The sequence below is a fragment of the Lissotriton vulgaris genome, chromosome 4_1 (genome assembly GCF_964263255.1).
Source record: "Lissotriton vulgaris chromosome 4_1, aLisVul1.2, whole genome shotgun sequence".
Lineage (NCBI taxonomy): Eukaryota > Metazoa > Chordata > Amphibia > Caudata > Salamandridae > Lissotriton > Lissotriton vulgaris.
Genome location: NC_141691.1, coordinates 519387550 through 519409425, shown reverse-complemented (window position 1 = coordinate 519409425; position 21876 = coordinate 519387550). Strand labels below are relative to the sequence as shown.

Genomic DNA, 21876 nt, shown 5'->3' with positions numbered 1-21876 from the left:
ATATTTGGAGCGATACTGCGTCATGCTAGGCAAATTGTGAGTCAGAAAAGCAACTTCATTTTGAGAAGCCCTGACCTACGGGAAGGAAAAGCTTTCAAGGTCAGAAGAGGGACTTTTCCCTGACCGGGAATCGAACCCGGGCCGTGGCGGTGAGAGCGCTGAATCCTAACCACTAGACCACCAGGGAGCCCAGAGCTGTGCAGCAAAAGGTCATACACTGCTCTCCGAGTGACAAAGCTCATGGGGGCTGAAAACATATTTTATTCTACAGCAAATATGAATCGGAACTTAATCCTCATGATGCCACCAGACTGTCTGTCACTTCCAGGCACAGGCCATCCTCTCCCCCTTGCTACTGAACCGATGAATTCCTGCACAATCAGGATCCCCGGGAAAACACAAGAGGGGCACCTAGTGGCTGCTGATGGCGCACAGACAGCTGGTACACCTTCTCTCACCTATCTTGTTATTCAGCTTGCTGGAAGAATACATTGCGCTTAAGCGATTCAAGAGTGCAAAGGAGAAGAGTGCTCAAAAGTAGATGTATGCATCACAGCAAGGTTTTCCAGCAATTTACCTTTCTGTTGAGCTGGTACTGCACTTCCCGCCAACATAGAGCACCTGACTGGGTGGGGGACTGCGTGCGCACAAAGGTGGCTTAGGTCAATGGGGGTAAAGCAACCTGGAGTACAGGAGAACAAGCCCCATTCCTCTGCTTGTATCTATTGGGAGGGGTGCCTTTCTAAAGACCTTCTTTTAAAAAAGATACACAGACAACTTAAGCAATCCATGCTTTAGAGGGATCTTCCCTGACCGGGAATCAAACCCAGGCCGCGGCGGTGAAAGCGCCGAATCCTAGCCACTAGACCACCAGGGAGGAGATGCTCTAGTGTGCCTGCCTTGCTCACCCCATTATTGTGACTAAGCTAACTCCAATATAAAGATTAACGGTAAAGTCCGAGTGAGAGAAAGTTAGGTGTCACACAGTGTGTTTGTTATAAGCAATTACTTTTAACCTCCTGCAAAAGCCTTTTAACTCTTCAATCACCTCTTGCTGGACAGCCGGTGCTACAGCAGCAAACATAAAAAGGGAGTTGAAGAAAGTAAATCCTTGGGTCTCACCAGGGTGGCCGAGTGGTTAAGGCGTTGGACTTAAGATCCAATGGACGTTTGTCCGCATGGGTTCGAGCCCCATTCCTGGTATGGGTTTTCAGCAGGTTTGTAGGAACGTGCAGATGCTTTTGAAAAGCATTTTCCTCCGCCCTCCTCGGCCTCCCACTGCCCCTCCGCAACGCTCCCCATTCAAGCCTCAGGTGTGGAGTCTGCTGCTACTCTTCTACCAGCATGGATACTTCCCAGAGCAATGAAGTGCCATCTACACAGAGCCCCTGCCTAGAGAACATACACCTCCTATGTCTTTTTCCACTATAGGGAGCAGGAGAAACTGATTGCTTCCTGGGCAACATGGGTCTGCCGCTTGAATTTGCAGATTTCTCCCCTTTTTTTGATTTACGCCTACAGGCTCTCCCTTCCCAGTGGAGCAGGATCTGCTGATGCAGGCCCGGCTGGCTCAAACGTGCAAAGGGTTCTCCACAGGCCTCTGGGAAAGAAATTGAGCAGAGTTTCCTGCCCCGCCTCCTCTCACCTTCCGAACGGGCTTCCAAACGGGCAATGCCCTGACGGGTCCCCCACAACCTATCCTGCCCATGCCCACACCCCTGTATATGAGGGTGACCCATGTCCCTCACCCTCCATGCTCGAATGGAAGGCCTGTGTGTCCTGAGGGGAGCACCAGACAGGCATCTCTCAGGCCAGGCAGACACCTGCAGTACCTGTTAAGCTCCAAAGCCTGTACATTCCCAAGATGCAACAGGTCACTATGCAAATCAGGCAGCCCTTGCCACACCCTCCCCGCCTCTGGCCTCTGCCGCTTTCCGTACGTGCAGCTCAGCTTTTTCTTACCCAGAGGCAGACTTCCGTTTTAGCAAACAGGTGGGTTGCAGTGGGTGCAGGACGCCATTTGGAGACAAAGCCTGCGGCCCAGTCAAAGGAGGACTACCTGCCACAGGCCATGGGGTCAGAAGCCTACAAAAGGAAGCGCGCCTCGGAATACAGGATCTCACTTGCTCAAGAGCCTTGCCTCCCACCATGGGAAGCAGCTCTAAAGGAACCTTGCGAAAATCATATTTTGAGCGATACTGCGTCATGCTAGGCAAATTGTGAGTCAGAAAAGCAACTTCATTTTGAGAAGCCCTGACCTACGGGAAGGAAAAGCTTTCAAGGTCAGAAGAGGGACTTTTCCCTGACCGGGAATCGAACCCGGGCCGCGGCGGTGAGAGCGCCGAATCCTAACCACTAGACCACCAGGGAGCCCAGAGCCATGCAGCAAAAGTTCATACACTGCTCTCCGAGTGACAAAGCTCATGGGGGCTGAAAACATATTTTATTCTACAGCAAATATGAATCGGAACTTAATCCTCATGATGCCACCAGACTGCCTGTCACTTCCAGGCACAGGCCATCCTCTCCCCCTTGCTACTGAACCGATGAATTCCTGCACAATCAGGATCCCCGGGAAAACACAAGAGGGACACCTAGTGGCTGCTGATGGCGCACAGACAGCTGGTACACCTTCTCTCACCTATCTCGTTATTCAGCTTGCTGGAAGAATACATTGCGCTTAAGCGATTCAAGAGTGCAAAGGAGAAGAGTGCTCCAAAGTAGATGTATGCATCACAGCAGGGTTTTCCAGCAATTTACCTTTCTGTTGAGCTGGTACTGCACTTCACGCCAACATAGAGCACCTGACTGGGTGGGGGACTGCGTGCGCACAAAGGTGGCTTAGGTCAATGGGGGCAAAGCAACCTGGGGCACAGGAGAACAAGCCCCATTCCTCCGCTTTCATCTATTGGGAGGGGTGCCTTTTTAAAGACCTTCTTTTAAAAAAGATACACAGACAAATTAAGCAATCTATGCTTTAGAGGGATCTTCCCTGACCGGGAATCGAACCCGGGCCACGGCGGTGAAAGCGCTGAATCCTAGCCACTAGACCACCAGGGAGTAGATGCTCTAGTGTGCCTGCCTTGCTCACCCCCTTATTGTGACTAAGCTAACTCCAATATAAAAATTAACGGTAAAGTCCGAGTGGGAGAAAGTTAGGTGTCACACAGTGTGTTTGTTATAAGCAATTACTTTTAACCTCCTGCAAAAGCCTTTTACCCTTTTAACTCTGCAATCACCTCTTGCTGGACAGCCGGTGCTACAGCAGCAAGCATACAAAGGGAGTTGAAGAAAGTAAATACTTGGGTCTCACCAGGGTGGCCGAGTGGTTAAGGCGTTGGACTTAAGATCCAATGGACGTTTGTCCGCATGGGTTCGAGCCCCATTCCTGGTATGGGTTTTCAGCAGGTTTGTAGGAACGTGCAGATGCTTTTGAAAAGCATTTTCCTCCGCCCTCCTCGGCCTCCTACTGCCCCTCCGCAACGGTCCCCATTCAAGCCTCAGGTGTGGAGTCTGCTGCTACTCTTCTACCAGCATGGATACTTCCCAGAGCAATGAAGTGCCATCTACACAGAGCCCCTGCCTAGAGAACATACACCTCCTATGTCTTTTTCCACTATAGGGAGCAGGAGAAACTGATTGCTTCCTGGGCAACATGGGTCTGCCGCTAGAATTTGCAGATTTCTCCCCTTTTTTTGATTTACGCCTACAGGCTCTCCCTTCCCAGTGGAGCAGGATCTGCTGATGCAGGCCCGGCTGGCTCAAACGTGCAAAGGGTTCTCCACAGGCCTCTGGGAAAGAAATTGAGCAGAGTTTCCTGCCCCGCCTCCTCTCACCTTCCGAACGGGCTTCCAAACGGGCAATGCCCTGACGGGTCCCCCACAACCTATCCTGCCCATGCCCACACCCCTGTATATGAGGGTGACCCATGTCCCTCACCCTCCATGCTCGAATGGAAGGCCTGTGTGTCCTGAGGGGAGCACCAGACAGGCATCTCTCAGGCCAGGCAGACACCTGCAGTACCTGTTAAGCTCCAAAGCCTGTACATTCCCAAGATGCAACAGGTCACTATGCAAATCAGGCAGCCCTTGCCACACCCTCCCCGCCTCTGGCCTCTGCCGCTTTCCGTACGTGCAGCTCAGCTTTTTCTTACCCAGAGGCAGACTTCCGTTTTAGCAAACAGGTGGGTTGCAGTGGGTCCAGGACGCCATTTGGAGACAAAGCCTGCGGCCCAGTCAAAGGAGGACTACCTGCCACAGGCCATGGGGTCAGAAGCCTACAAAAGGAAGCGCGCCTCGGAATACAGGATCTCACTTGCTCAAGAGCCTTGCCTCCCACCGTGGGAAGCAGCTCTAAAGGAACCTTGCGAAAATCATATTTGGAGCGATACTGCGTCATGCTAGGCAAATTGTGAGTCAGAAAAGCAACTTCATTTTGAGAAGCCCTGACCTACGGGAAGGAAAAGCTTTCAAGGTCAGAAGAGGGACTTTTCCCTGACCGGGAATCGAACCCGGGCCGTGGCGGTGAGAGCGCTGAATCCTAACCACTAGACCACCAGGGAGCCCAGAGCTGTGCAGCAAAAGGTCATACACTGCTCTCCGAGTGACAAAGCTCATGGGGGCTGAAAACATATTTTATTCTACAGCAAATATGAATCGGAACTTAATCCTCATGATGCCACCAGACTGTCTGTCACTTCCAGGCACAGGCCATCCTCTCCCCCTTGCTACTGAACCGATGAATTCCTGCACAATCAGGATCCCCGGGAAAACACAAGAGGGGCACCTAGTGGCTGCTGATGGCGCACAGACAGCTGGTACACCTTCTCTCACCTATCTTGTTATTCAGCTTGCTGGAAGAATACATTGCGCTTAAGCGATTCAAGAGTGCAAAGGAGAAGAGTGCTCAAAAGTAGATGTATGCATCACAGCAAGGTTTTCCAGCAATTTACCTTTCTGTTGAGCTGGTACTGCACTTCCCGCCAACATAGAGCACCTGACTGGGTGGGGGACTGCGTGCGCACAAAGGTGGCTTAGGTCAATGGGGGTAAAGCAACCTGGGGTACAGGAGAACAAGCCCCATTCCTCTGCTTGTATCTATTGGGAGGGGTGCCTTTCTAAAGACCTTCTTTTAAAAAAGATACACAGACAACTTAAGCAATCCATGCTTTAGAGGGATCTTCCCTGACCGGGAATCAAACCCAGGCCGCGGCGGTGAAAGCGCCGAATCCTAGCCACTAGACCACCAGGGAGTAGATGCTCTAGTGTGCCTGCCTTGCTCACCCCCTTATTGTGACTAAGCTAACTCCAATATAAAAATTAACGGTAAAGTCCGAGTGGGAGAAAGTTAGGTGTCACACAGTGTGTTTGTTATAAGCAATTACTTTTAACCTCCTGCAAAAGCCTTTTACCCTTTTAACTCTGCAATCACCTCTTGCTGGACAGCCGGTGCTACAGCAGCAAGCATAAAAAGGGAGTTGAAGAAAGTAAATACTTGGGTCTCACCAGGGTGGCCGAGTGGTTAAGGCGTTGGACTTAAGATCCAATGGACGTTTGTCCGCATGGGTTCGAGCCCCATTCCTGGTATGGGTTTTCAGCAGGTTTGTAGGAACGTGCAGATGCTTTTGAAAAGCATTTTCCTCCGCCCTCCTCGGCCTCCCACTGCCCCTCCGCAACGGTCCCCATTCAAGCCTCAGGTGTGGAGTCTGCTGCTACTCTTCTACCAGCATGGATACTTCCCAGAGCAATGAAGTGCCATCTACACAGAGCCCCTGCCTAGAGAACATACACCTCCTATGTCTTTTTCCACTATAGGGAGCAGGAGAAACTGATTGCTTCCTGGGCAACATGGGTCTGCCGCTAGAATTTGCAGATTTCTCCCCTTTTTTTGATTTACGCCTACAGGCTCTCCCTTCCCAGTGGAGCAGGATCTGCTGATGCAGGCCCGGCTGGCTCAAACGTGCAAAGGGTTCTCCACAGGCCTCTGGGAAAGAAATTGAGCAGAGTTTCCTGCCCCGCCTCCTCTCACCTTCCGAACGGGCTTCCAAACGGGCAATGCCCTGACGGGTCCCCCACAACCTATCCTGCCCATGCCCACACCCCTGTATATGAGGGTGACCCATGTCCCTCACCCTCCATGCTCGAATGGAAGGCCTGTGTGTCCTGAGGGGAGCACCAGACAGGCATCTCTCAGGCCAGGCAGACACCTGCAGTACCTGTTAAGCTCCAAAGCCTGTACATTCCCAAGATGCAACAGGTCACTATGCAAATCAGGCAGCCCTTGCCACACCCTCCCCGCCTCTGGCCTCTGCCGCTTTCCGTACGTGCAGCTCAGCTTTTTCTTACCCAGAGGCAGACTTCCGTTTTAGCAAACAGGTGGGTTGCAGTGGGTCCAGGACGCCATTTGGAGACAAAGCCTGCGGCCCAGTCAAAGGAGGACTACCTGCCACAGGCCATGGGGTCAGAAGCCTACAAAAGGAAGCGCGCCTCGGAATACAGGATCTCACTTGCTCAAGAGCCTTGCCTCCCACCGTGGGAAGCAGCTCTAAAGGAACCTTGCGAAAATCATATTTGGAGCGATACTGCGTCATGCTAGGCAAATTGTGAGTCAGAAAAGCAACTTCATTTTGAGAAGCCCTGACCTACGGGAAGGAAAAGCTTTCAAGGTCAGAAGAGGGACTTTTCCCTGACCGGGAATCGAACCCGGGCCGCGGCGGTGAGAGCGCTGAATCCTAACCACTAGACCACCAGGGAGCCCAGAGCCGTGCAGCAAAAGGTCATACACTGCTCTCCGAGTGACAAAGCTCATGGGGGCTGAAAACATATTTTATTCTACAGCAAATATGAATCGGAACTTAATCCTCATGATGCCACCAGACTGTCTGTCACTTCCAGGCACAGGCCATCCTCTCCCCCTTGCTACTGAACCGATGAATTCCTGCACAATCAGGATCCCCGGGAAAACACAAGAGGGGCACCTAGTGGCTGCTGATGGCGCACAGACAGCTGGTACACCTTCTCTCACCTATCTTGTTATTCAGCTTGCTGGAAGAATACATTGCGCTTAAGCGATTCAAGAGTGCAAAGGAGAAGAGTGCTCAAAAGTAGATGTATGCATCACAGCAAGGTTTTCCAGCAATTTACCTTTCTGTTGAGCTGGTACTGCACTTCCCGCCAACATAGAGCACCTGACTGGGTGGGGGACTGCGTGCGCACAAAGGTGGCTTAGGTCAATGGGGGTAAAGCAACCTGGAGTACAGGAGAACAAGCCCCATTCCTCTGCTTGTATCTATTGGGAGGGGTGCCTTTCTAAAGACCTTCTTTTAAAAAAGATACACAGACAACTTAAGCAATCCATGCTTTAGAGGGATCTTCCCTGACCGGGAATCAAACCCAGGCCGCGGCGGTGAAAGCGCCGAATCCTAGCCACTAGACCACCAGGGAGGAGATGCTCTAGTGTGCCTGCCTTGCTCACCCCATTATTGTGACTAAGCTAACTCCAATATAAAGATTAACGGTAAAGTCCGAGTGAGAGAAAGTTAGGTGTCACACAGTGTGTTTGTTATAAGCAATTACTTTTAACCTCCTGCAAAAGCCTTTTAACTCTTCAATCACCTCTTGCTGGACAGCCGGTGCTACAGCAGCAAACATAAAAAGGGAGTTGAAGAAAGTAAATCCTTGGGTCTCACCAGGGTGGCCGAGTGGTTAAGGCGTTGGACTTAAGATCCAATGGACGTTTGTCCGCATGGGTTCGAGCCCCATTCCTGGTATGGGTTTTCAGCAGGTTTGTAGGAACATGCAGATGCTTTTGAAAAACATTTTCCTCTGCCCTCCTCCGCCTCCCACTGCTCCTCCCCAACGGTCCCCATTCAAGCCTCAGGAGTGGGGTCTGCTGCTACTCTTCTACCAGCATGGATGCTTCCCAGAGCAATGAAGTGCCATCTACACAGAGCCCCTGCCTAGAGAAATACACCTCCTATGTCTCTTTCCACTATAGGGAGCAGGAGAAACTGATTGCTTCCTGGGCAACATGGGTCTGCCGCTAGAATTTGTTAACCCGGCTCTTGCAGATTTCTCCCCTTTTTACGCCTACAGGCTCACCCTTCCCAGTGGAGCAGGATCTGCTGATGCAGGCCCGGCTGGCTCAAACCTGCAAAGCGTTCTCCACAGGCCTCTGGGAAAGAAATTGAGCAGAGTTTCCTGCCCCGTCTCCTCTCGCCTTCCCAACGGGCTTCCAAACGGTCAATGCCCTGACGGGTCCCCCACAACCTATCCTGCCCATGCCCACACCCCTGTATATGAGGGTGACCCATGTCCCTCACCCTCCATGCTCGAATGGAAGGCCTGTGTGTCCTGAGGGGAGCACCAGACAGGCATCTCTCAGGCCAGGCAGACACCTGCAGTACCTGTTAAGTTCCAAAGCCTGTACATTCCCAAGATGCAACAGGTCACTATGCAAATCAGGCAGCCCTTGCCACACCCTCCCCGCCTCTGGCCTCTGCCGCTTTCGGTACATGCAGCTCAGCTTTTTCTTACCCAGAGGCAGTCTTCCGTTTTAGCAAACAGGTGGGTTGCAGTGGGTCCAGGACGCCATTTGGAGACAAAGCCTGCGGCCCAGTCAAAGGAGGACTACCTGCCACAGGCCATGGGGTCAGAAGCCTACAAAAGGAAGCGCGCCTCGGAATACAGGATCTCACTTGCTCAAGAGCCTTGCCTCCCACCGTGGGAAGCAGCTCTAAAGGAACCTTGCGAAAATCATATTTGGAGCGATACTGCGTCATGCTAGGCAAATTGTGAGTCAGAAAAGCAACTTCATTTTGAGAAGCCCTGACCTACGGGAAGGAAAAGCTTTCAAGGTCAGAAGAGGGACTTTTCCCTGACCGGGAATCGAACCCAGGCCGCGGCGGTGAGAGCGCTGAATCCTAACCACTAGACCACCAGGGAGCCCAGAGCCGTGCAGCAAAAGGTCATACACTGCTCTCCGAGTGACAAAGCTCATGGGGGCTGAAAACATATTTTATTCTACAGCAAATATGAATCGGAACTTAATCCTCATGATGCCACCAGACTATCTGTCACTTCCAGGCACAGGCCATCCTCTCCCCCTTGCTACTGAACCGATGAATTCCTGCACAATCAGGATCCCCGGGAAAACACAAGAGGGGCACCTAGTGGCTGCTGATGGCGCACAGACAGCTGGTACACCTTCTCTCACCTATCTTGTTATTCAGCTTGCTGGAAGAATACATTGCGCTTAAGCGATTCAAGAGTGCAAAGGAGAAGAGTGCTCAAAAGTAGATGTATGCATCACAGCAAGGTTTTCCAGCAATTTACCTTTCTGTTGAGCTGGTACTGCACTTCCCGCCAACATAGAGCACCTGACTGGGTGGGGGACTGCGTGCGCACAAAGGTGGCTTAGGTCAATGGGGGTAAAGCAACCTGGGGTACAGGAGAACAAGCCCCATTCCTCTGCTTGTATCTATTGGGAGGGGTGCCTTTCTAAAGACCTTCTTTTAAAAAAGATACACAGACAACTTAAGCAATCCATGCTTTAGAGGGATCTTCCCTGACCGGGAATCAAACCCAGGCCGCGGCGGTGAAAGCGCCGAATCCTAGCCACTAGACCACCAGGGAGGAGATGCTCTAGTGTGCTTGCCTTGCTCACCCCATTATTGTGACTAAGCTAACTCCAATATAAAGATTAACGGTAAAGTCCGAGTGAGAGAAAGTTAGGTGTCACACAGTGTGTTTGTTATAAGCAATTACTTTTAACCTCCTGCAAAAGCCTTTTAACTCTTCAATCACCTCTTGCTGGACAGCCGGTGCTACAGCAGCAAACATAAAAAGGGAGTTGAAGAAAGTAAATCCTTGGGTCTCACCAGGGTGGCCGAGTGGTTAAGGCGTTGGACTTAAGATCCAATGGACGTTTGTCCGCATGGGTTCGAGCCCCATTCCTGGTATGGGTTTTCAGCAGGTTTGTAGGAACATGCAGATGCTTTTGAAAAACATTTTCCTCTGCCCTCCTCCGCCTCCCACTGCCCCTCCCCAACGGTCCCCATTCAAGCCTCAGGAGTGGGGTCTGCTGCTACTCTTCTACCAGCATGGATGCTTCCCAGAGCAATGAAGTGCCATCTACACAGAGCCCCTGCCTAGAGAAATACACCTCCTATGTCTCTTTCCACTATAGGGAGCAGGAGAAACTGATTGCTTCCTGGGCAACATGGGTCTGCCGCTAGAATTTGTTAACCCGGCTCTTGCAGATTTCTCCCCTTTTTACGCCTACAGGCTCACCCTTCCCAGTGGAGCAGGATCTGCTGATGCAGGCCCGGCTGGCTCAAACGTGCAAAGCGTTCTCCACAGGCCTCTGGGAAAGAAATTGAGCAGAGTTTCCTGCCCCGTCTCCTCTCGCCTTCCCAACGGGCTTCCAAACGGGCAATGCCCTGACGGGTCCCCCACAACCTATCCTGCCCATGCCCACACCCCTGTATATGAGGGTGACCCATGTCCCTCACCCTCCATGCTCGAATGGAAGGCCTGTGTGTCCTGAGGGGAGCACCAGACAGGCATCTCTCAGGCCAGGCAGACACCTGCAGTACCTGTTAAGTTCCAAAGCCTGTACATTCCCAAGATGCAACAGGTCACTATGCAAATCAGGCAGCCCTTGCCACACCCTCCCCGCCTCTGGCCTCTGCCGCTTTCGGTACGTGCAGCTCAGCTTTTTCTTACCCAGAGGCAGTCTTCCGTTTTAGCAAACAGGTGGGTTGCAGTGGGTCCAGGACGCCATTTGGAGACAAAGCCTGCGGCCCAGTCAAAGGAGGACTACCTGCCACAGGCCATGGGGTCAGAAGCCTACAAAAGGAAGCGCGCCTCGGAATACAGGATCTCACTTGCTCAAGAGCCTTGCCTCCCACCGTGGGAAGCAGCTCTAAAGGAACCTTGCGAAAATCATATTTTGAGCGATACTGCGTCATGCTAGGCAAATTGTGAGTCAGAAAAGCAACTTCATTTTGAGAAGCCCTGACCTACGGGAAGGAAAAGCTTTCAAGGTCAGAAGAGGGACTTTTCCCTGACCGGGAATCGAACCCGGGCCGCGGCGGTGAGAGCGCCGAATCCTAACCACTAGACCACCAGGGAACCCAGAGCTGTGCAGCAAAAGTTCATACACTGCTCTCCGAGTGACAAAGCTCATGGGGGCTGAAAACATATTTTATTCTACAGCAAATATGAATCGGAACTTAATCCTCATGATGCCACCAGACTGCCTGTCACTTCCAGGCACAGGCCATCCTCTCCCCCTTGCTACTGAACCGATGAATTCCTGCACAATCAGGATCCCCGGGAAAACACAAGAGGGACACCTAGTGGCTGCTGATGGCGCACAGACAGCTGGTACACCTTCTCTCACCTATCTCGTTATTCAGCTTGCTGGAAGAATACATTGCGCTTAAGCGATTCAAGAGTGCAAAGGAGAAGAGTGCTCCAAAGTAGATGTATGCATCACAGCAGGGTTTTCCAGCAATTTACCTTTCTGTTGAGCTGGTACTGCACTTCACGCCAACATAGAGCACCTGACTGGGTGGGGGACTGCGTGCGCACAAAGGTGGCTTAGGTCAATGGGGGCAAAGCAACCTAGTGCACAGGAGAACAAGCCCCATTCCTCCGCTTTCATCTATTGGGAGGGGTGCCTTTTTAAAGACCTTCTTTTAAAAAAGATACACAGACAAATTAAGCAATCTATGCTTTAGAGGGATCTTCCCTGACCGGGAATCGAACCCGGGCCACGGCGGTGAAAGCGCTGAATCCTAGCCACTAGACCACCAGGGAGTAGATGCTCTAGTGTGCCTGCCTTGCTCACCCCCTTATTGTGACTAAGCTAACTCCAATATAAAAATTAACGGTAAAGTCCGAGTGGGAGAAAGTTAGGTGTCACACAGTGTGTTTGTTATAAGCAATTACTTTTAACCTCCTGCAAAAGCCTTTTACCCTTTTAACTCTGCAATCACCTCTTGCTGGACAGCCGGTGCTACAGCAGCAAGCATACAAAGGGAGTTGAAGAAAGTAAATACTTGGGTCTCACCAGGGTGGCCGAGTGGTTAAGGCGTTGGACTTAAGATCCAATGGACGTTTGTCCGCATGGGTTCGAGCCCCATTCCTGGTATGGGTTTTCAGCAGGTTTGTAGGAACGTGCAGATGCTTTTGAAAAGCATTTTCCTCCGCCCTCCTCGGCCTCCCACTGCCCCTCCGCAACGGTCCCCATTCAAGCCTCAGGTGTGGAGTCTGCTGCTACTCTTCTACCAGCATGGATACTTCCCAGAGCAATGAAGTGCCATCTACACAGAGCCCCTGCCTAGAGAACATACACCTCCTATGTCTTTTTCCACTATAGGGAGCAGGAGAAACTGATTGCTTCCTGGGCAACATGGGTCTGCCGCTAGAATTTGCAGATTTCTCCCCTTTTTTTGATTTACGCCTACAGGCTCTCCCTTCCCAGTGGAGCAGGATCTGCTGATGCAGGCCCGGCTGGCTCAAACGTGCAAAGGGTTCTCCACAGGCCTCTGGGAAAGAAATTGAGCAGAGTTTCCTGCCCCGCCTCCTCTCACCTTCCGAACGGGCTTCCAAACGGGCAATGCCCTGACGGGTCCCCCACAACCTATCCTGCCCATGCCCACACCCCTGTATATGAGGGTGACCCATGTCCCTCACCCTCCATGCTCGAATGGAAGGCCTGTGTGTCCTGAGGGGAGCACCAGACAGGCATCTCTCAGGCCAGGCAGACACCTGCAGTACCTGTTAAGCTCCAAAGCCTGTACATTCCCAAGATGCAACAGGTCACTATGCAAATCAGGCAGCCCTTGCCACACCCTCCCCGCCTCTGGCCTCTGCCGCTTTCCGTACGTGCAGCTCAGCTTTTTCTTACCCAGAGGCAGACTTCCGTTTTAGCAAACAGGTGGGTTGCAGTGGGTCCAGGACGCCATTTGGAGACAAAGCCTGCGGCCCAGTCAAAGGAGGACTACCTGCCACAGGCCATGGGGTCAGAAGCCTACAAAAGGAAGCGCGCCTCGGAATACAGGATCTCACTTGCTCAAGAGCCTTGCCTCCCACCGTGGGAAGCAGCTCTAAAGGAACCTTGCGAAAATCATATTTGGAGCGATACTGCGTCATGCTAGGCAAATTGTGAGTCAGAAAAGCAACTTCATTTTGAGAAGCCCTGACCTACGGGAAGGAAAAGCTTTCAAGGTCAGAAGAGGGACTTTTCCCTGACCGGGAATCGAACCCGGGCCGCGGCGGTGAGAGCGCTGAATCCTAACCACTACACCACCAGGGAGCCCAGAGCTGTGCAGCAAAAGGTCATACACTGCTCTCCGAGTGACAAAGCTCATGGGGGCTGAAAACATATTTTATTCTACAGCAAATATGAATCGGAACTTAATCCTCATGATGCCACCAGACTGTCTGTCACTTCCAGGCACAGGCCATCCTCTCCCCCTTGCTACTGAACCGATGAATTCCTGCACAATCAGGATCCCCGGGAAAACACAAGAGGGGCACCTAGTGGCTGCTGATGGCGCACAGACAGCTGGTACACCTTCTCTCACCTATCTTGTTATTCAGCTTGCTGGAAGAATACATTGCGCTTAAGCGATTCAAGAGTGCAAAGGAGAAGAGTGCTCAAAAGTAGATGTATGCATCACAGCAAGGTTTTCCAGCAATTTACCTTTCTGTTGAGCTGGTACTGCACTTCCCGCCAACATAGAGCACCTGACTGGGTGGGGGACTGCGTGCGCACAAAGGTGGCTTAGGTCAATGGGGGTAAAGCAACCTGGTGTACAGGAGAACAAGCCCCATTCCTCTGCTTGTATCTATTGGGAGGGGTGCCTTTCTAAAGACCTTCTTTTAAAAAAGATACACAGACAACTTAAGCAATCCATGCTTTAGAGGGATCTTCCCTGACCGGGAATCAAACCCAGGCCGCGGCGGTGAAAGCGCCGAATCCTAGCCACTAGACCACCAGGGAGTAGATGCTCTAGTGTGCCTGCCTTGCTCACCCCCTTATTGTGACTAAGCTAACTCCAATATAAAAATTAACGGTAAAGTCCGAGTGGGAGAAAGTTAGGTGTCACACAGTGTGTTTGTTATAAGCAATTACTTTTAACCTCCTGCAAAAGCCTTTTACCCTTTTAACTCTGCAATCACCTCTTGCTGGACAGCCGGTGCTACAGCAGCAAGCATAAAAAGGGAGTTGAAGAAAGTAAATACTTGGGTCTCACCAGGGTGGCCGAGTGGTTAAGGCGTTGGACTTAAGATCCAATGGACGTTTGTCCGCATGGGTTCGAGCCCCATTCCTGGTATGGGTTTTCAGCAGGTTTGTAGGAACGTGCAGATGCTTTTGAAAAGCATTTTCCTCCGCCCTCCTCGGCCTCCCACTGCCCCTCCGCAACGGTCCCCATTCAAGCCTCAGGTGTGGAGTCTGCTGCTACTCTTCTACCAGCATGGATACTTCCCAGAGCAATGAAGTGCCATCTACACAGAGCCCCTGCCTAGAGAACATACACCTCCTATGTCTTTTTCCACTATAGGGAGCAGGAGAAACTGATTGCTTCCTGGGCAACATGGGTCTGCCGCTAGAATTTGCAGATTTCTCCCCTTTTTTTGATTTACGCCTACAGGCTCTCCCTTCCCAGTGGAGCAGGATCTGCTGATGCAGGCCCGGCTGGCTCAAACGTGCAAAGGGTTCTCCACAGGCCTCTGGGAAAGAAATTGAGCAGAGTTTCCTGCCCCGCCTCCTCTCACCTTCCGAACGGGCTTCCAAACGGGCAATGCCCTGACGGGTCCCCCACAACCTATCCTGCCCATGCCCACACCCCTGTATATGAGGGTGACCCATGTCCCTCACCCTCCATGCTCGAATGGAAGGCCTGTGTGTCCTGAGGGGAGCACCAGACAGGCATCTCTCAGGCCAGGCAGACACCTGCAGTACCTGTTAAGCTCCAAAGCCTGTACATTCCCAAGATGCAACAGGTCACTATGCAAATCAGGCAGCCCTTGCCACACCCTCCCCGCCTCTGGCCTCTGCCGCTTTCCGTACTTGCAGCTCAGCTTTTTCTTACCCAGAGGCAGACTTCCGTTTTAGCAAACAGGTGGGTTGCAGTGGGTCCAGGACGCCATTTGGAGACAAAGCCTGCGGCCCAGTCAAAGGAGGACTACCTGCCACAGGCCATGGGGTCAGAAGCCTACAAAAGGAAGCGCGCCTCGGAATACAGGATCTCACTTGCTCAAGAGCCTTGCCTCCCACCGTGGGAAGCAGCTCTAAAGGAACCTTGCGAAAATCATATTTGGAGCGATACTGCGTCATGCTAGGCAAATTGTGAGTCAGAAAAGCAACTTCATTTTGAGAAGCCCTGACCTACGGGAAGGAAAAGCTTTCAAGGTCAGAAGAGGGACTTTTCCCTGACCGGGAATCGAACCCGGGCCGCGGCGGTGAGAGCGCTGAATCCTAACCACTAGACCACCAGGGAGCCCAGAGCCGTGCAGCAAAAGGTCATACACTGCTCTCCGAGTGACAAAGCTCATGGGGGCTGAAAACATATTTTATTCTACAGCAAATATGAATCGGAACTTAATCCTCATGATGCCACCAGACTGTCTGTCACTTCCAGGCACAGGCCATCCTCTCCCCCTTGCTACTGAACCGATGAATTCCTGCACAATCAGGATCCCCGGGAAAACACAAGAGGGGCACCTAGTGGCTGCTGATGGCGCACAGACAGCTGGTACACCTTCTCTCACCTATCTTGTTATTCAGCTTGCTGGAAGAATACATTGCGCTTAAGCGATTCAAGAGTGCAAAGGAGAAGAGTGCTCAAAAGTAGATGTATGCATCACAGCAAGGTTTTCCAGCAATTTACCTTTCTGTTGAGCTGGTACTGCACTTCCCGCCAACATAGAGCACCTGACTGGGTGGGGGACTGCGTGCGCACAAAGGTGGCTTAGGTCAATGGGGGTAAAGCAACCTGGAGTACAGGAGAACAAGCCCCATTCCTCTGCTTGTATCTATTGGGAGGGGTGCCTTTCTAAAGACCTTCTTTTAAAAAAGATACACAGACAACTTAAGCAATCCATGCTTTAGAGGGATCTTCCCTGACCGGGAATCAAACCCAGGCCGCGGCGGTGAAAGCGCCGAATCCTAGCCACTAGACCACCAGGGAGGAGATGCTCTAGTGTGCCTGCCTTGCTCACCCCATTATTGTGACTAAGCTAACTCCAATATAAAGATTAACAGTAAAGTCCGAGTGAGAGAAAGTTAGGTGTCACACAGTGTGTTTGTTATAAGCAATTACTTTTAACCTCCTGCAAAAGCCTTTTAACTCTTCAATCACCTCTTGCTGGACAGCCGGTGCTACAGCAGCAAACATAAAAAGGGAGTTGAAGAAAGTAAATCCTTGGGTCTCACCAGGGTGGCCGAGTGGTTAAGGCGTTGGACTTAAGATCCAATGGACGTTTGTCCGCATGGGTTCGAGCCCCATTCCTGGTATGGGTTTTCAGCAGGTTTGTAGGAACATGCAGATGCTTTTGAAAAACATTTTCCTCTGCCCTCCTCCGCCTCCCACTGCCCCTCCCCAACGGTCCCCATTCAAGCCTCAGGAGTGGGGTCTGCTGCTACTCTTCTACCAGCATGGATGCTTCCCAGAGCAATGAAGTGCCATCTACACAGAGCCCCTGCCTAGAGAAATACACCTCCTATGTCTCTTTCCACTATAGGGAGCAGGAGAAACTGATTGCTTCCTGGGCAACATGGGTCTGCCGCTAGAATTTGTTAACCCGGCTCTTGCAGATTTCTCCCCTTTTTACGCCTACAGGCTCACCCTTCCCAGTGGAGCAGGATCTGCTGATGCAGGCCCGGCTGGCTCAAACCTGCAAAGCGTTCTCCACAGGCCTCTGGGAAAGAAATTGAGCAGAGTTTCCTGCCCCGTCTCCTCTCGCCTTCCCAACGGGCTTCCAAACGGTCAATGCCCTGACGGGTCCCCCACAACCTATCCTGCCCATGCCCACACCCCTGTATATGAGGGTGACCCATGTCCCTCACCCTCCATGCTCGAATGGAAGGCCTGTGTGTCCTGAGGGGAGCACCAGACAGGCATCTCTCAGGCCAGGCAGACACCTGCAGTACCTGTTAAGCTCCAAAGCCTGTACATTCCCAAGATGCAACAGGTCACTATGCAAATCAGGCAGCCCTTGCCACACCCTCCCCGCCTCTGGCCTCTGCCGCTTTCCGTACGTGCAGCTCAGCTTTTTCTTACCCAGAGGCAGACTTCCGTTTTAGCAAACAGGTGGGTTGCAGTGGGTGCAGGACGCCATTTGGAGACAAAGCCTGCGGCCCAGTCAAAGGAGGACTACCTGCCACAGGCCATGGGGTCAGAAGCCTACAAAAGGAAGCGCGCCTCGGAATACAGGATCTCACTTGCTCAAGAGCCTTGCCTCCCACCATGGGAAGCAGCTCTAAAGGAACCTTGCGAAAATCATATTTTGAGCGATACTGCGTCATGCTAGGCAAATTGTGAGTCAGAAAAGCAACTTCATTTTGAGAAGCCCTGACCTACGGGAAGGAAAAGCTTTCAAGGTCAGAAGAGGGACTTTTCCCTGACCGGGAATCGAACCCGGGCCGCGGCGGTGAGAGCGCCGAATCCTAACCACTAGACCACCAGGGAGCCCAGAGCCATGCAGCAAAAGTTCATACACTGCTCTCCGAGTGACAAAGCTCATGGGGGCTGAAAACATATTTTATTCTACAGCAAATATGAATCGGAACTTAATCCTCATGATGCCACCAGACTGCCTGTCACTTCCAGGCACAGGCCATCCTCTCCCCCTTGCTACTGAACCGATGAATTCCTGCACAATCAGGATCCCCGGGAAAACACAAGAGGGACACCTAGTGGCTGCTGATGGCGCACAGACAGCTGGTACACCTTCTCTCACCTATCTCGTTATTCAGCTTGCTGGAAGAATACATTGCGCTTAAGCGATTCAAGAGTGCAAAGGAGAAGAGTGCTCCAAAGTAGATGTATGCATCACAGCAGGGTTTTCCAGCAATTTACCTTTCTGTTGAGCTGGTACTGCACTTCACGCCAACATAGAGCACCTGACTGGGTGGGGGACTGCGTGCGCACAAAGGTGGCTTAGGTCAATGGGGGCAAAGCAACCTGGGGCACAGGAGAACAAGCCCCATTCCTCCGCTTTCATCTATTGGGAGGGGTGCCTTTTTAAAGACCTTCTTTTAAAAAAGATACACAGACAAATTAAGCAATCTATGCTTTAGAGGGATCTTCCCTGACCGGGAATCGAACCCGGGCCACGGCGGTGAAAGCGCTGAATCCTAGCCACTAGACCACCAGGGAGTAGATGCTCTAGTGTGCCTGCCTTGCTCACCCCCTTATTGTGACTAAGCTAACTCCAATATAAAAATTAACGGTAAAGTCCGAGTGGGAGAAAGTTAGGTGTCACACAGTGTGTTTGTTATAAGCAATTACTTTTAACCTCCTGCAAAAGCCTTTTACCCTTTTAACTCTGCAATCACCTCTTGCTGGACAGCCGGTGCTACAGCAGCAAGCATACAAAGGGAGTTGAAGAAAGTAAATACTTGGGTCTCACCAGGGTGGCCGAGTGGTTAAGGCGTTGGACTTAAGATCCAATGGACGTTTGTCCGCATGGGTTCGAGCCCCATTCCTGGTATGGGTTTTCAGCAGGTTTGTAGGAACGTGCAGATGCTTTTGAAAAGCATTTTCCTCCGCCCTCCTCGGCCTCCCACTGCCCCTCCGCAACGGTCCCCATTCAAGCCTCAGGTGTGGAGTCTGCTGCTACTCTTCTACCAGCATGGATACTTCCCAGAGCAATGAAGTGCCATCTACACAGAGCCCCTGCCTAGAGAACATACACCTCCTATGTCTTTTTCCACTATAGGGAGCAGGAGAAACTGATTGCTTCCTGGGCAACATGGGTCTGCCGCTAGAATTTGCAGATTTCTCCCCTTTTTTTGATTTACGCCTACAGGCTCTCCCTTCCCAGTGGAGCAGGATCTGCTGATGCAGGCCCGGCTGGCTCAAACGTGCAAAGGGTTCTCCACAGGCCTCTGGGAAAGAAATTGAGCAGAGTTTCCTGCCCCGCCTCCTCTCACCTTCCGAACGGGCTTCCAAACGGGCAATGCCCTGACGGGTCCCCCACAACCTATCCTGCCCATGCCCACACCCCTGTATATGAGGGTGACCCATGTCCCTCACCCTCCATGCTCGAATGGAAGGCCTGTGTGTCCTGAGGGGAGCACCAGACAGGCATCTCTCAGGCCAGGCAGACACCTGCAGTACCTGTTAAGCTCCAAAGCCTGTACATTCCCAAGATGCAACAGGTCACTATGCAAATCAGGCAGCCCTTGCCACACCCTCCCCGCCTCTGGCCTCTGCCGCTTTCCGTACGTGCAGCTCAGCTTTTTCTTACCCAGAGGCAGACTTCCGTTTTAGCAAACAGGTGGGTTGCAGTGGGTCCAGGACGCCATTTGGAGACAAAGCCTGCGGCCCAGTCAAAGGAGGACTACCTGCCACAGGCCATGGGGTCAGAAGCCTACAAAAGGAAGCGCGCCTCGGAATACAGGATCTCACTTGCTCAAGAGCCTTGCCTCCCACCGTGGGAAGCAGCTCTAAAGGAACCTTGCGAAAATCATATTTGGAGCGATACTGCGTCATGCTAGGCAAATTGTGAGTCAGAAAAGCAACTTCATTTTGAGAAGCCCTGACCTACGGGAAGGAAAAGCTTTCAAGGTCAGAAGAGGGACTTTTCCCTGACCGGGAATCGAACCCGGGCCGTGGCGGTGAGAGCGCTGAATCCTAACCACTAGACCACCAGGGAGCCCAGAGCTGTGCAGCAAAAGGTCATACACTGCTCTCCGAGTGACAAAGCTCATGGGGGCTGAAAACATATTTTATTCTACAGCAAATATGAATCGGAACTTAATCCTCATGATGCCACCAGACTGTCTGTCACTTCCAGGCACAGGCCATCTTCTCCCCCTTGCTACTGAACCGATGAATTCCTGCACAATCAGGATCCCCGGGAAAACACAAGAGGGGCACCTAGTGGCTGCTGATGGCGCACAGACAGCTGGTACACCTTCTCTCACCTATCTTGTTATTCAGCTTGCTGGAAGAATACATTGCGCTTAAGCGATTCAAGAGTGCAAAGGAGAAGAGTGCTCAAAAGTAGATGTATGCATCACAGCAAGGTTTTCCAGCAATTTACCTTTCTGTTGAGCTGGTACTGCACTTCCCGCCAACATAGAGCACCTGACTGGGTGGGGGACTGCGTGCGCACAAAGGTGGCTTAGGTCAATGGGGGTAAAGCAACCTGGGGTACAGGAGAACAAGCCCCATTCCTCTGCTTGTATCTATTGGGAGGGGTGCCTTTCTAAAGACCTTCTTTTAAAAAAGATACACAGACAACTTAAGCAATCCATGCTTTAGAGGGATCTTCCCTGACCGGGAATCAAACCCAGGCCGCGGCGGTGAAAGCGCCGAATCCTAGCCACTAGACCACCAGGGAGTAGATGCTCTAGTGTGCCTGCCTTGCTCACCCCCTTATTGTGACTAAGCTAACTCCAATATAAAAATTAACGGTAAAGTCCGAGTGGGAGAAAGTTAGGTGTCACACAGTGTGTTTGTTATAAGCAATTACTTTTAACCTCCTGCAAAAGCCTTTTACCCTTTTAACTCTGCAATCACCTCTTGCTGGACAGCCGGTGCTACAGCAGCAAGCATAAAAAGGGAGTTGAAGAAAGTAAATACTTGGGTCTCACCAGGGTGGCCGAGTGGTTAAGGCGTTGGACTTAAGATCCAATGGACGTTTGTCCGCATGGGTTCGAGCCCCATTCCTGGTATGGGTTTTCAGCAGGTTTGTAGGAACGTGCAGATGCTTTTGAAAAGCATTTTCCTCCGCCCTCCTCGGCCTCCCACTGCCCCTCCGCAACGGTCCCCATTCAAGCCTCAGGTGTGGAGTCTGCTGCTACTCTTCTACCAGCATGGATACTTCCCAGAGCAATGAAGTGCCATCTACACAGAGCCCCTGCCTAGAGAACATACACCTCCTATGTCTTTTTCCACTATAGGGAGCAGGAGAAACTGATTGCTTCCTGGGCAACATGGGTCTGCCGCTAGAATTTGCAGATTTCTCCCCTTTTTTTGATTTACGCCTACAGGCTCTCCCTTCCCAGTGGAGCAGGATCTGCTGATGCAGGCCCGGCTGGCTCAAACGTGCAAAGGGTTCTCCACAGGCCTCTGGGAAAGAAATTGAGCAGAGTTTCCTGCCCGCCTCCTCTCACCTTCCGAACGGGCTTCCAAACGGGCAATGCCCTGACGGGTCCCCCACAACCTATCCTGCCCATGCCCACACCCCTGTATATGAGGGTGACCCATGTCCCTCACCCTCCATGCTCGAATGGAAGGCCTGTGTGTCCTGAGGGGAGCACCAGACAGGCATCTCTCAGGCCAGGCAGACACCTGCAGTACCTGTTAAGCTCCAAAGCCTGTACATTCCCAAGATGCAACAGGTCACTATGCAAATCAGGCAGCCCTTGCCACACCCTCCCCGCCTCTGGCCTCTGCCGCTTTCCGTACGTGCAGCTCAGCTTTTTCTTACCCAGAGGCAGACTTCCGTTTTAGCAAACAGGTGGGTTGCAGTGGGTCCAGGACGCCATTTGGAGACAAAGCCTGCGGCCCAGTCAAAGGAGGACTACCTGCCACAGGCCATGGGGTCAGAAGCCTACAAAAGGAAGCGCGCCTCGGAATACAGGATCTCACTTGCTCAAGAGCCTTGCCTCCCACCGTGGGAAGCAGCT

The 21876-nt window shown here is 52.0% G+C and overlaps 30 non-coding genes across 30 annotated transcripts; 10 read left to right on the top strand and 20 right to left on the bottom strand.

Annotated features, from left to right (window-relative positions):
- Positions 1-115: 115 nt before the first annotated feature.
- On the bottom strand, positions 116-187 carry TRNAE-CUC (transfer RNA glutamic acid (anticodon CUC)). The gene has a single exon. It is a non-coding gene; the product is annotated as a tRNA-Glu (tRNA).
- A 618-nt stretch (positions 188-805) lies between these two features.
- TRNAE-UUC (transfer RNA glutamic acid (anticodon UUC)) lies at positions 806-877 on the bottom strand. Its single transcript has one exon. It is a non-coding gene; the product is annotated as a tRNA-Glu (tRNA).
- Positions 878-1120: 243 nt separating this feature from the next.
- Positions 1121-1203, top strand: TRNAL-UAA (transfer RNA leucine (anticodon UAA)). Its single transcript has one exon. It is a non-coding gene; the product is annotated as a tRNA-Leu (tRNA).
- A 1095-nt stretch (positions 1204-2298) lies between these two features.
- On the bottom strand, positions 2299-2370 carry TRNAE-CUC (transfer RNA glutamic acid (anticodon CUC)). The gene has a single exon. It is a non-coding gene; the product is annotated as a tRNA-Glu (tRNA).
- A 618-nt stretch (positions 2371-2988) lies between these two features.
- TRNAE-UUC (transfer RNA glutamic acid (anticodon UUC)) lies at positions 2989-3060 on the bottom strand. The gene has a single exon. It is a non-coding gene; the product is annotated as a tRNA-Glu (tRNA).
- Positions 3061-3311: 251 nt separating this feature from the next.
- On the top strand, positions 3312-3394 carry TRNAL-UAA (transfer RNA leucine (anticodon UAA)). The gene has a single exon. It is a non-coding gene; the product is annotated as a tRNA-Leu (tRNA).
- A 1095-nt stretch (positions 3395-4489) lies between these two features.
- On the bottom strand, positions 4490-4561 carry TRNAE-CUC (transfer RNA glutamic acid (anticodon CUC)). Its single transcript has one exon. It is a non-coding gene; the product is annotated as a tRNA-Glu (tRNA).
- Positions 4562-5179: 618 nt separating this feature from the next.
- On the bottom strand, positions 5180-5251 carry TRNAE-UUC (transfer RNA glutamic acid (anticodon UUC)). Its single transcript has one exon. It is a non-coding gene; the product is annotated as a tRNA-Glu (tRNA).
- Positions 5252-5502: 251 nt separating this feature from the next.
- TRNAL-UAA (transfer RNA leucine (anticodon UAA)) lies at positions 5503-5585 on the top strand. The gene has a single exon. It is a non-coding gene; the product is annotated as a tRNA-Leu (tRNA).
- Positions 5586-6680: 1095 nt separating this feature from the next.
- On the bottom strand, positions 6681-6752 carry TRNAE-CUC (transfer RNA glutamic acid (anticodon CUC)). Its single transcript has one exon. It is a non-coding gene; the product is annotated as a tRNA-Glu (tRNA).
- Positions 6753-7370: 618 nt separating this feature from the next.
- On the bottom strand, positions 7371-7442 carry TRNAE-UUC (transfer RNA glutamic acid (anticodon UUC)). Its single transcript has one exon. It is a non-coding gene; the product is annotated as a tRNA-Glu (tRNA).
- Positions 7443-7685: 243 nt separating this feature from the next.
- Positions 7686-7768, top strand: TRNAL-UAA (transfer RNA leucine (anticodon UAA)). Its single transcript has one exon. It is a non-coding gene; the product is annotated as a tRNA-Leu (tRNA).
- A 1102-nt stretch (positions 7769-8870) lies between these two features.
- TRNAE-CUC (transfer RNA glutamic acid (anticodon CUC)) lies at positions 8871-8942 on the bottom strand. Its single transcript has one exon. It is a non-coding gene; the product is annotated as a tRNA-Glu (tRNA).
- A 618-nt stretch (positions 8943-9560) lies between these two features.
- Positions 9561-9632, bottom strand: TRNAE-UUC (transfer RNA glutamic acid (anticodon UUC)). The gene has a single exon. It is a non-coding gene; the product is annotated as a tRNA-Glu (tRNA).
- A 243-nt stretch (positions 9633-9875) lies between these two features.
- On the top strand, positions 9876-9958 carry TRNAL-UAA (transfer RNA leucine (anticodon UAA)). Its single transcript has one exon. It is a non-coding gene; the product is annotated as a tRNA-Leu (tRNA).
- Positions 9959-11060: 1102 nt separating this feature from the next.
- TRNAE-CUC (transfer RNA glutamic acid (anticodon CUC)) lies at positions 11061-11132 on the bottom strand. The gene has a single exon. It is a non-coding gene; the product is annotated as a tRNA-Glu (tRNA).
- Positions 11133-11750: 618 nt separating this feature from the next.
- Positions 11751-11822, bottom strand: TRNAE-UUC (transfer RNA glutamic acid (anticodon UUC)). The gene has a single exon. It is a non-coding gene; the product is annotated as a tRNA-Glu (tRNA).
- Positions 11823-12073: 251 nt separating this feature from the next.
- TRNAL-UAA (transfer RNA leucine (anticodon UAA)) lies at positions 12074-12156 on the top strand. Its single transcript has one exon. It is a non-coding gene; the product is annotated as a tRNA-Leu (tRNA).
- A 1095-nt stretch (positions 12157-13251) lies between these two features.
- Positions 13252-13323, bottom strand: TRNAE-CUC (transfer RNA glutamic acid (anticodon CUC)). Its single transcript has one exon. It is a non-coding gene; the product is annotated as a tRNA-Glu (tRNA).
- A 618-nt stretch (positions 13324-13941) lies between these two features.
- TRNAE-UUC (transfer RNA glutamic acid (anticodon UUC)) lies at positions 13942-14013 on the bottom strand. The gene has a single exon. It is a non-coding gene; the product is annotated as a tRNA-Glu (tRNA).
- A 251-nt stretch (positions 14014-14264) lies between these two features.
- TRNAL-UAA (transfer RNA leucine (anticodon UAA)) lies at positions 14265-14347 on the top strand. The gene has a single exon. It is a non-coding gene; the product is annotated as a tRNA-Leu (tRNA).
- Positions 14348-15442: 1095 nt separating this feature from the next.
- Positions 15443-15514, bottom strand: TRNAE-CUC (transfer RNA glutamic acid (anticodon CUC)). Its single transcript has one exon. It is a non-coding gene; the product is annotated as a tRNA-Glu (tRNA).
- A 618-nt stretch (positions 15515-16132) lies between these two features.
- On the bottom strand, positions 16133-16204 carry TRNAE-UUC (transfer RNA glutamic acid (anticodon UUC)). Its single transcript has one exon. It is a non-coding gene; the product is annotated as a tRNA-Glu (tRNA).
- Positions 16205-16447: 243 nt separating this feature from the next.
- Positions 16448-16530, top strand: TRNAL-UAA (transfer RNA leucine (anticodon UAA)). Its single transcript has one exon. It is a non-coding gene; the product is annotated as a tRNA-Leu (tRNA).
- Positions 16531-17632: 1102 nt separating this feature from the next.
- On the bottom strand, positions 17633-17704 carry TRNAE-CUC (transfer RNA glutamic acid (anticodon CUC)). The gene has a single exon. It is a non-coding gene; the product is annotated as a tRNA-Glu (tRNA).
- Positions 17705-18322: 618 nt separating this feature from the next.
- Positions 18323-18394, bottom strand: TRNAE-UUC (transfer RNA glutamic acid (anticodon UUC)). The gene has a single exon. It is a non-coding gene; the product is annotated as a tRNA-Glu (tRNA).
- Positions 18395-18645: 251 nt separating this feature from the next.
- TRNAL-UAA (transfer RNA leucine (anticodon UAA)) lies at positions 18646-18728 on the top strand. Its single transcript has one exon. It is a non-coding gene; the product is annotated as a tRNA-Leu (tRNA).
- A 1095-nt stretch (positions 18729-19823) lies between these two features.
- Positions 19824-19895, bottom strand: TRNAE-CUC (transfer RNA glutamic acid (anticodon CUC)). Its single transcript has one exon. It is a non-coding gene; the product is annotated as a tRNA-Glu (tRNA).
- A 618-nt stretch (positions 19896-20513) lies between these two features.
- On the bottom strand, positions 20514-20585 carry TRNAE-UUC (transfer RNA glutamic acid (anticodon UUC)). Its single transcript has one exon. It is a non-coding gene; the product is annotated as a tRNA-Glu (tRNA).
- A 251-nt stretch (positions 20586-20836) lies between these two features.
- Positions 20837-20919, top strand: TRNAL-UAA (transfer RNA leucine (anticodon UAA)). The gene has a single exon. It is a non-coding gene; the product is annotated as a tRNA-Leu (tRNA).
- The last annotated feature ends 957 nt before the right edge of the window (positions 20920-21876 follow it).